The sequence below is a fragment of the Perissodus microlepis genome, chromosome 19 (genome assembly GCF_051167445.1).
Source record: "Perissodus microlepis isolate ML-2025 ecotype Zambia chromosome 19, ASM5116744v1, whole genome shotgun sequence".
Taxonomy (NCBI): Eukaryota; Metazoa; Chordata; class Actinopteri; order Cichliformes; family Cichlidae; genus Perissodus; species Perissodus microlepis.
The window spans coordinates 18,674,628-18,685,961 of NC_140479.1; the positions used below are offsets into that span (position 1 = coordinate 18,674,628).

Genomic DNA, 11,334 nt, shown 5'->3' on the forward strand with positions numbered 1-11,334 from the left:
CCCGCATGGTTTTACTGAATAAAAAGTCTGTGTATGCATGCATATCAAAACATCCGCTCTCAGTGTCAACATGGAATGTGAACACAACAGTTGTTTTAAAACTATTAGCAGCAAAGTTGATGATTTTGTTTGAAAGATTTGTCTTTTCTCTGCAACATGCATCAGAATGCATTCTCAACAAATGCAGAATGCATTTTTTCATAGTTGTTTACCTTCAGCTGAACATGTCTCTTACTTTGACGCACAAGTCCGCAGGCCTGCTTTGGTCCATATTGAACCCTTGTAAAACCACAAAGTAAACATTTTAAGATCAGTCAGAGATCTTGTGCTTCACAAGAACGTGGTGAGGAGGAATACTGAGTTATCTATGTTTAAATGTCATCTGGTGCAAAGTAGAAGGTGCAGCTCTGCATGCTCTTTTGGCAAGGTTTGGTTTGTGGTCAATAGCAAAGTTTAGTTTATAACTTTAATGCTTTAGGGAGTGTGAAAAAACATGTCTTTAATGGTAAAATTGTTAATGTTACTAATAACTTATAAGATTATTTTGGGGGGATATTAACCCGAATCCAGCCTTAACAAGTTTATTGTTTTGCTTATTTTATATTTAACCTTTCTCGATCACTGACAAAAGTTGCATTATTTGGGGAAAAGGAGATAACTGTAACTAAAGAGTATAACTCTCCAAAGCAAAAACACAATCTGCTTTTGTGTAGTCTTATCAAACTTTAGTAACAGAGGGGAAGCAACACGGTCAAATGTTGCTAAATCCCGATTTATCCCCATCCAAGGGCAATACAAGCACAAATACACAAAGACTTTCTGTGAAATAAACAAATCAATCTTGGTTTGGCAGAATATTGTAAGCTCATGTGGAAATCTGGAGGAAGATAGAAGATTTTTTGTGCTAAACAGCACTTTTGGACAGACAAATAAACATATTTGATTTGAAGATGTTACCAGTAAGTGACTATTCAGAGAACAAGTAAAAGGCCCCCAAGCTTAATTGAAATTTTATGTATGTTTTTGTTTTACTTCAATGATAGAACTTCAATCTCTGACATGCTAAAATCCTAACAGTACCCTAACAGTACAAGAGTCAGCAAACTGACTTGGCATAATGAGCAATTTCAAAAAGGCTGTGTAAAATGCAAATAAAACATTGGTTTGCAATGTTAGGATTATTTTAAATTAGATTTTAAACAAACATGTCTCAAAGCTATTTTTGCTGCTCAGACAGGAGTAGCAAATAGCTGGAAAAGTAAGTGGTACTACAAGAAACAGCTGGAGGAATATTTCGCAACTATTAGTTTTTTTTCTAACTTCCCTCGGTGTTTCACTATGGGAATCGCCTCGGCGTGACCAACTACGGAAGCTCCAATGACACCACGTCTGTCTATGACAGACCTGTCGAGCCGTGCTCAGGGCTCCGCCCCCTCATTCTAACACGGCCGACCAGCTCCTCCTAACTCATTCTTGCTTTCTTCCCGTGAGAAACTACTTTGAGCTCCCTCAGCGCATTCAGGCTAACTTGATTAACTGCTTAACAGTTCTCAGGCATCCCGTGTAGGAGTACGTCGCCGAACGCAGTTTTTCCAGTTCCAGTTTGGATGGTGCTGAATAAGTCCTTCGAAAGAAGTGTACTTAGAGTTACACTGTGGAACAGCAACCGCGTCAGGCGAGCTGTCCCAGCGGTTCCTGGTTTTAGTTAGCGAGGTAGCCGACGCTGTGTAAGTCGGGCTAACGCGTTATGGCGAGCTGTTCGTTCAGTGTCCGGCTAGCGTTAACTTGTTAACAGGCCACGAACCACATTAGCGTCTCACTAGCATTAGCTTGTTAGTCAACCTAGGGTTTGGTTAGCATTAAGTTGCTAACGATATTGGCTAGCGGAGTGCAGCTAACGTGTCACGACAAGCTGACTCCCATGGCGACTAGCTCGGATTTTAACTCCCGCTGCTAGTCCTAGCTACTTACGGGCTAACGTGTCGAGACAAGCCTGGTGTAGCCTAGTCTCACCCCTTTCCGCTAACCATTTCTATGGCTCCTACCCCCGCCAAAAGATCGGAGCCGACGGCCAAAGAGGCTGCATCCCGCCCATGCCACACATCATGCAGTGCCACCATCTCGGAAAGGTACCCTCATCCAATGTGTATCGTCTGTATGGGTGCCAAGCATGCTCAGGCTTCACTGGCGGACCCTCGGGGATGCCCACACTGTGTTTTGATGCCAGAGAAAGTCCTGGAAAGGAGGCTGAGAGTAGCAGTAACGAACAGTCAGGACCCCTGCCTTTCGGCCGCTACTGCTACGAGCGATATCCATCATCCGCGAGCCTCTACAAGCTGGGCGGACATGATGGAAGAAGAGTCCCCGCTCATGCCCCCATCGTCCGAGGACCTCCTCGATCAAAACGTGGGCGAGCTGGGTGGCGAGGACGCGGAGGGCGATGCCGACTCCGACCTCCTCGACCTGGAGGATATGGATGAGGAACAGGAGGATGACTCTGCCTTTCCTTCCCAGCAGTCCAGGCCACCAAGTGGGGCTGAAGTTGCACCCCAGTGGACAGCAATTTGTATGAGGTCTGCAAACGGGGTGCTGTCAAGCTAGGCATCCCATGGCCAGCCACCCAGGATGCCGAAGGGGCAGAACGCGACCTGTATGACGGCAAGAGGCTCCCACCAGCCTTGCCGTCATTGAAGCAGCTTCTGCCAGCAGTCCTGGCCTGCATGAAAGAAATTAGTCGCTATTGGTCAAGCCCTTTTAAAAGCAAGCTTCCGACCAAGGGCTGCTCTAAGCTTGAGATCCAGGGGATGGGTGAACTGGGGCTGACCGAACCCCCAGCAGTGGAGCCTTCAGTGGCGTATCACCTTCACCCTAACCGCAGGGCAATCTCAGCTTCTTCTAGCATTTCTTTGCCCAACAAGATGGATCGCCTCACGGCATCTATTTATCAAAGGATGTACAAATATGCTGCACAGTCAGTATGCTCGCTTAATGCAGCCTTCAACCTCTGCTTACCCAGAAAACCTAACTCTCAGCCCCAGCAGGTGCCAAGAGCTGGCTTTGCCGCAACAGCAGCAGCTGTGAGAGGGAGACAGAGTGGGGTCAGAATGCAGAGAGGAGCAGGAGGCCCGCAGTCTGCCCACCAGGCCAAAGTAGAGAACCAAAGACCTTGGGGCAAGCATTCCTTCACAGCAGCTGCTGCAAAGAACAAACCGTCACACCCTGGAGAGGGGAAAAAGAAGCGGTCAGCCTAGCACACCTGCAACATTCGGTGTCACCCCTCCCTTCTCCCCCAAAGAGAAGGAAGGTGTTAGAAGGGGTAACCAAATCACTCCAAGGTTCAGGGTCTCTGGAAGTTTCCAGTTTACTAGGAACAAACTCTCAGTCTCCTCCTCCAGTTCAGGGAGGACAGACTTGTGGACAAATGGCGCAGTGTCACCAAGCACTCTGTCTGTGTCACCAAGCACTGCCCAGAGTCACCAGACACTTCACTGTGTTTTGGGGGTAACAAAAGAAATGAAATGTGCATTTCTGCAGCCAGGCAGTTTGCCAAGGGCAGAATGTCCCCCCAGTTTCAAAATAAAAACAAAATAAAATCACTGCCATTTGTCTTTGTTCCCAGCAGGGGGAGCTCACGCTCTTCCCGAGGGGGAGAACCCCAACTCCTTCCGAGAGACAGGGGTGGCGCGCATGCGCAGTTCATCCCTGGGTCTTGTCAACCATTTCCCATGGTTACAGACTACAATTTGCGGTAAAACCACCGAGATTCAGCGGAGTGTTAGCTTCGGTGGCCAGTGGCGATTCAGCGAATGTGCTGGAGGAGGAAATATTCTCCCTGTTACACAAACAGGCGATCAGAGCGGTTCCAAGCGAAGAAGCTCTGCAGGGCTTTTACTCCCGCTATTTCCTCATCCCGAAAAAGGACGGAACGTCGCTCCGTCCTATTCTGGATCTGCGTGTGTTAAACAAGCATTTGAGAAAGTACACGTTCAGAATGCTCACACACAAGATGCTTTGTCGCTCAATTCACACAGGCGATTGGTTTGTTACAATCGACCTATCAGACACATATTTTCACATTGCCATTTATCCTCCACACAGGAAATATCTCAGGTTCGCTTATCAGAGCGTAGCGTACGAGTTTCAAACGATCCCATTCAGGCTATCCTTAGCCCAAAGGGTGTTCAGCAAATGATTGGAGGCAGCGCTGTCTCCGTTAAGGAACAGCAGCATCAGAATATTCTCTTACATAGACGATTATCTAATATGCTCACGATCGCGCGAGCAGGCAATCAAAGACTCCGAGGTGGTAGTGAATCACCTCACGGAGCTCGGGTTCACAATCAACCTGAAAAAGAGCCACTTGGAACCCGCACAGTTTACAGGGGGCTCAGAATAGATTCCATCTCCTATCGTATCACACTTTCAAAGCGGATGATCGCATCCTTCACTCACTGTCTTTCCCATTTTCAGCTGGGCAAAGTCGTGCGGTTCCAACTCTATCTCCACCTCCTCGGCCTCATGGCCTTGATGATATCGGTGGTACATTTGGGGCGGTTCTCCTAGCCTTATGGCATTTTCTGCCATATCTCCGGGGACAACATGTTTTACTGAAAACAGACAACTCCACTGTAGTTGCTTATATCAACCACCAGGGCGGCACCCATTCCCGGCAGCTACACAGATTAGCCAGGGAAATAATTGTGTGGAGCAAGCAGCACTCGGCTCCTCTCCCTTCGGGCAACTCATGTGCCAGGAATTCTGAACAGGGGGGCGGACCTCCTGTCCAGAGGAAATCCACTGAGAATGGAGGCTTCACCCACAGGTGGTGGAGCAGATTTGGCAGAGATACGGCCGGACTGCTGTAGATCTCTTCGCCTCGCGAGAAAACACACAGTGCCCTCTGTTTTTCTCCCTGTCAGATGCAGATGCGCCACTGGGCGTGGATGCGCTGGCCCATCCATGGCCAAAAACTCTGCTGTATGCTTTCCCTCCCCTCAGCCTGATACCCCCTACACTGATCAGAGTGAGGGATCAGGGGCTGTCACTGATTTTAATAGCTCCACGGTGGCCATCCAAACACTGGATAGCAGAAATCATCCAGCTTCTGGTGGACGAGCCATGGCCACTCCCCATCCGCAGGGACCTTCTGTCTCAGGTGCGTGGGGAGATATACCATCCCCATCCAGACCAGGTTGCTCTCTGGGCCTGGCCCAAAGGTGGAATTTGAAGGCAGCAGGCATGCCTCCGAAGGTTATTGAAACCATTCAGAATGCCAGAGCCTCCTCCACTCGTTCCATTTACAGCAGTAAATGGCGTGTTTTTGAAGAGTGGTGCCATGAAAAGCAGATAATCCCTTTTCAGTGTTCAGTGGTGGAGCTGTTGTGTTTTCTTCAAGACTTGCTGGACAAAAGGAGAGCTTTTTCCACCATAAAGGTCAATTTAGCAGCTATTTCAGCCTGCCACGTGGGGTTTGGTGATAAACCGGCTGGTGAGCACCCCCTTGTATGTCGCTTCATGAGAGGTGCACGTCGAACCCTCCCAGTCTCTAGACCACTGGTCCCTTTTTGGGATCTGTCAGTCATTTTAGACGCTCTCTCCCACCACCCTTTTGAGCCTATTGGGGCAGTAGGGTTGAAGTTTCTCTCTCTTAAAACCGCTCTGCTGTTGGCTCTAGCCACAGCCAAGCGAGTTAGTGAATTACAGGCTCTGTCTATTCACCCCTCTTGTCTACAGCTGGCCCCGGGACTCTCTAAAGCACGTCTGAGGCCTAACCCAGCCTTTGTCCCTAAAGTGTTGGAAACGTCATACAGGTGCTCTACAGTAGAGCTCCTGGCTTTTCACCCCCCTCCATTCTCTTCAGAGACGGAGCAGAGGCTTAACACTGTGCGGGCCATGGGGACTTATGTTGACAGAACAGCTGGATTCAGGAAGTCAGATCAGCTGTTTGTTTCCTGGGCCTCCCCTCACAAGGGCAGGCCCGTATCACGCCAGAGGCTAGCTCATTGGATTGTAGAGGCCATAGCTTTGGCTTATAGCTGTAAGGGCTTGCAGGCCCCCCCGCGACTTCGAGCTCACTCCACTAGGGGTGTGGCCCCATCCTGGGCTTTGTTCAGAGGTTTATCAGTCCAGGATATTTGTGCAGCGGCAAGCTGGGCTACGCCACACACGTTTGTCCTGTTTTATCGGCTGGATGTTGCACAGTCATCCCTGGAGGATCCAGGGTCACCTGGTCCAGCTCTACCTATATGCTTTAGCAAAAAGGAAAGTTTTAAGCCTAATCTTAAAAGTAGAGATAGTGTCTGTCTCCCGAATCCAAACTGGAAGCTGGTTCCACAGAAGAGGGGCCTGAAAACTGAAGGCTCTCCCTTCCGTTCTACTATTAAATACTCTAGGAACAACAAGTAGGCCTGCAGTCCGAGAGCGAAGTGCTCTAATAGGGTGATATGGTACTACAAGGTCATTAAGATAAGATGGGGCCTGATTATTTAAGACCTTGTATGTGAGGAGCAGGATTTTGAATTCAATTCTGGATTTAACAGGAAGCCAATGAAGGGAAGCCAAAACAGGAGAAATATGCTCTCTCTTTCTGGTCCCTGTCAGTACTCTTGCTGCAGCATTTTGGATTAACTGAAGGCTTTTCAGGGAGTTTTTTGGACATCCTGATAATAATGAATTGCAGTAGTCCAGCCTGGAAGTAATAAATGCATGAACTAGTTTTTCAGCGTCACTAAGAGACAGGATAACTTTTTCTAACTTTAGTGACTCCAAGGTTCCTCACAGCGTTACTGGAGGCCAAGGTAATGCCATCCAGAGTAAGAATCTGGTTAGATACCATATTTCTAAGATTTTCAGGGCCGAGTACAATAACCTCAGTTTTATCTGAATTAAGAAGCAGAAAGTTAGCGGCCATCCAGGTCTTTATGTCTTTAAGACATTCCTGCAGTTTAACTAATTGGTGTGTGTTATCTGGCTTCATAGATAGATAGAGCTGGGTGTCATCTGCATAGCAGTGAAAATTTATGCTATGTCTTCTAATGATGCTGCCTAGGGGAAGCATGTATAATGTAAACAGAACTGGTACTAGCACTGAACCCTGTGGAACACCATAATTGACCTTAGTGTGTGAAGAGGACTCTTCATTTACATGTACAAATTGGAGTCTATTAGATAGATATGATACAAACCACTGCAGCACAGTACCTGTAATACCTACAGCATGTTCTAATCGCTCTAATAGGATATTATGGTCAACAGTATCGAACGCTGCACTGAGGTCTAGCAGGACAAGCACAGAGATGAGTCCACTGTCAGAGGCCATAAGAAGATCATTTGTAACCTTCACTAAAGCTGTTTCTGTGCTGTGATGAGCTCTGAAACCTGACTGAAACTCTTCAAATAAGCCATTCCTCTGCAGATGATCTGTTAGCTGTTTGACAACTACTCTTTCAAGGATTTTTGATATGAAAGGAAGGTTGGAGATTGGCCTATAATTAGCTAAGACTGCTGGGTCTAGAGATGGCTTTTTGAGTAAAGGTTTAACTACAGCCACCTTGAAGGCCTGTGGTACATAGCCGATTATTAGAGATAGGTTGATCATATTTAAGATCGAAGAATTAATTAATGGCAGGACTTCTTTGAGCAGTTTTGTAGGAATGGGGTCTAAAAGACACATTGATGGTTTGGAGGAAGTAATTATTGAAGTTAACTCAGAAAGATCAATTGGAGAAAAAGAGTCTAACTTAACATCAATGGTGCTAAGAGTAGCTGTAGATAATATTACATCTGTGGGATGATTATTGGTAATTTTTCTCTAATGATTAAAATTTTATTTGTGAAGAAGTTCATGAAGTCATTACTAGTTAACGTTAAAGGGATGGTTGGCTCAAAAGAGCTCTGACCTTTTGTCAGCCTGGCTACAGTGCTGAAGAGAAACCTGGGGTTGTTCTTATTTCCTTCAATCAGTGACGAATAGTAAAATGTTCTGGCTTTGCGGAGGGCTTTCTTATAAAGCAGCAAACTATTTCTCCAGGCTAAATGATGATCCTCTAAATTTGTGACACGCCATTTCCTCTCCAGCTTGAAACGTTGAAACCAAGCACACCATTGTTTTTCTTGTGACATTACCAATAAGTTTGATGTGTCACATGGCCCTCTTCCTATTGAAAAAACAAAAGTTGTATCCAAGATGGCCGACTTCTAAAAGGCCACCATGGTCACCACCCATCTTGAGGAGTTTGCCCCCTCACATATACTAATGTGCCACAAACAGGACTTTAATACCATTCCCATTTTATTACGGTGTATCCATATAAATGGCCCACCCTGTAGAAGCTGAAATGGCCTGGAGTCCAGATCATTCACCAATTGAAAGCATTTGGTGCATCATGAAATGAAAAATATAGCAAAGATGATCCAGGACTGTTGAACAGAATTTTAGAGAGGAATGGGACAACATTCCTCCCCCACATCCCTCCCCCAAAAGCCAAAACTTCTCAGTTCATAGATGTTTTTAGACTGTTGTGAAAAGAAGAGGGGATTTATTGTAATAGAATAGAACATAATACTCGTTCATTGTCATTGTGCATGTACAACAAAATTGTAGGTGTTTCACATCAACTTCGGGATGCAACTGCAGACGGCAGGAATAAATAGCAAAAAGGAGAAATACATACAGTCAAAGGGATATATACAAAACAAGAAAAATATATACAAGTATAAGAGAAAGGCTCACACTAGAGAACAAGTTGAGATTCTTCAAAGGAAGAATGTGTAATACTCATCGTGCAGCGATTGGCCAAATGGATTACAGGACACATGGATGTCTAATTGAAAGAAGGAGCAGCACTGCTGCCTCACTATTCTTCTCTTGGATTTCTAATTTGTCAAAGCTGTTTCAAAACCTTTCAAGTGATTTCTACTTCATGTACCAGCCACCAAAGCTTGATTGTAGTGGTGTAAATTATGCTCAGTCAGTTCAGGAAACCCATTGGAGACAATCAGTCAGTGAATAGTAAAGGAATAGTTTGATGGTCTGTAAAAGTGTTTTGTTGCCTCTGCAGTGTACAGAGGCAGAGCCAGTGAGTTTAGCTTAGCATAAAAACCGAAAGCCTAGGGAAACAGCTGGCCTGGATCTGTACAAGTGTAACAAAAATCATCCTACGAACACTTCTAAAACCAGCTGGTTTAAAAGAATAAATGAGAAAACACACTCATAGTGTTAAAATGTTTGCAGTTTTACAATGAGTCATTTCCTACTTTTTGGACAGAACCAGACTTGTGGCCCTTAAGTTCCAGGTTAGTTTTACTTTTATTTTTACAGATAATTTGGGGATTTTCCCAAGTAAATGAGCCGCAGCTCTGAGAACAATGGCACCAAGTCCAGCCGAGATACGTCTTTTCGCACACAATGTTTATGTGTGACAGGAGCTCAGTCTCGGACCTCAGACAGGTGTCCAGCCGGGTGCTCAGGCCAGCTAACCCCAAGCCCTTGGCCTCGGTCTGGTGCCGTAATGCTGGAGGTCAGAGGTTAATGGAGCAGAGTGGCGCCGGCCAGTCATCCCCCAGGATCTTGGGTGGATTTGGTAAACAGTGAAGCTGTCATTGCAGATTAATACTGAGAGGAGGTAGAGCAGGTCCGAGCACACAGGGGGCTAATAGCTCCCAACTCAGCCATGAAAGTGCTTGTCTTCCTCATTCTCCTCTCTCCCTCATCCCTGCAGATAAACCCCGCAGGCTTTGAGGGAGGGAGAGCACAAGAGGGGGAGAAGGAGGTGGCAGGAGAGCAGGGAAGAAAAGAAAATAGTTAACTCAGAGAAAAAGGACTAACAAGAAGGCAATAATCACACGTGTGCTTGAAACACTGAAGGGTAAATACACTAAAAGGTGTGGAGCTTTGTAAAGAATTCACTTTTCTTCTTATTTTGAGGATTTAGAGTTCTACTCAAAGTTCATTCACTGGTTACAGCTGAAAGAGCACAACCCCAACCGCTACCTCTCCTCTGCCTCTGTGGGGGATCTTTGGGGACTTTCTTTTTTACTTTTTTATGTACACAAGACTTAACACTCAGGTTTATCTGTCTTTGCATCTTACATTTGAGGGGGCGGCCCCATCGATGTCTAATCCAGCTTGTGTGAAGACAGGATATTATATGTCACTGCTTTGCTCTGTTGCGGTTACTTTCACTACAAGTAATGTGACACCGAAAGAGAAATAAAAAGATATGAACCCTTATAAGGGGTTTTAACACACGGGGTGGTATTTCAATGACATAATAAGAGCTAAACTGTTTTCAGGAAATGGTAATTTTCCATTTATGCAGTATGTGTCATTTCATTTTGGCTGTGACATTTTTTATTGGTATCTTTATGTACATTTTAATTATTGGTTATATGGTAAATCAATCCAACAGGAGCAACGACACTCCATTCTCAATCCAGGAAATGTAGCAGTCATATAGCTTTAGATACATTTTAAAAAACAGTCTTTAAATGTTTGTTCTGTAAAAGTACCTTGTGTAGATTAGAGGAAGCTGGTGGTTTGAACTGAATGTTGAAAGACAAACACAGCTACTTGTCCTTAATCGCAGTGATTATAATCATCCTTCAAACCTAAAGCTACAATAGACAATATTTTTTGTAAAGTAACAATAGACCCAACAACCTTGCTGTGTGATGATTACCCTTAAACTGATGAAGCTGCAAAAAATTATCACAGAATGTTGCATCTGCTCCAGAGTTCTTGTTTAATACACACCTTTATGATTTGAATCACTTTCACCACAACACCCTTTCTTTTTGCAAAAACAGTTAGCACAGATCTTTTTGTAACCCCTTCCTACTTCCTGCCCAGCACTGCTTGCCCAAATGGCAAGCTGAACATATAGCCAGTGAACATTTGAACTGACCAAAATAAAAATTGAATTGTGGGCTTACATTTTTCTTGTAGTTAGAAACTAATTTTTATTAATAGCTTTATAACATGAACAAAAGTCAGTGATGTGTTATCTGTCAATACATGACCAGAAAATTGGAATCAGACTCGCAATATGGTTCCACTAATGTGGTTGTGGTTCTGCTGGTCACGGCAAAATCCCCCAAACAAGTGTGCAGCATCTGTAACAAACTGATACCTTGTTCGTCATACGGTCATTTTACTTATTATGACTTATCCAAACATCTGAAATAACTGTGGTTCACTATATGCAGTCCCACTCATTTACCTCCCCACTGTGTTGTCAGTTAGTCTCCAGGGGATGAGGAGGGGTCTAGGGCAGTAGAGGAAATGGCGTAGAGGGGGGTTCTCTAAGTGTTTTCAGTGCTGTACTCCATTGTACA

The 11,334-nt window shown here is 45.1% G+C and overlaps 2 pseudogenes; both read left to right on the forward strand.

Moving 5' to 3' along the window:
* Positions 1 to 3,421: 3,421 nt before the first annotated feature.
* Positions 3,422 to 4,563, forward strand: LOC146365826 (uncharacterized; annotated as a pseudogene).
* Positions 4,564 to 4,565: 2 nt separating this feature from the next.
* On the forward strand, positions 4,566 to 5,227 carry LOC146365827 (uncharacterized; annotated as a pseudogene).
* Positions 5,228 to 11,334: the final 6,107 nt, after the last annotated feature.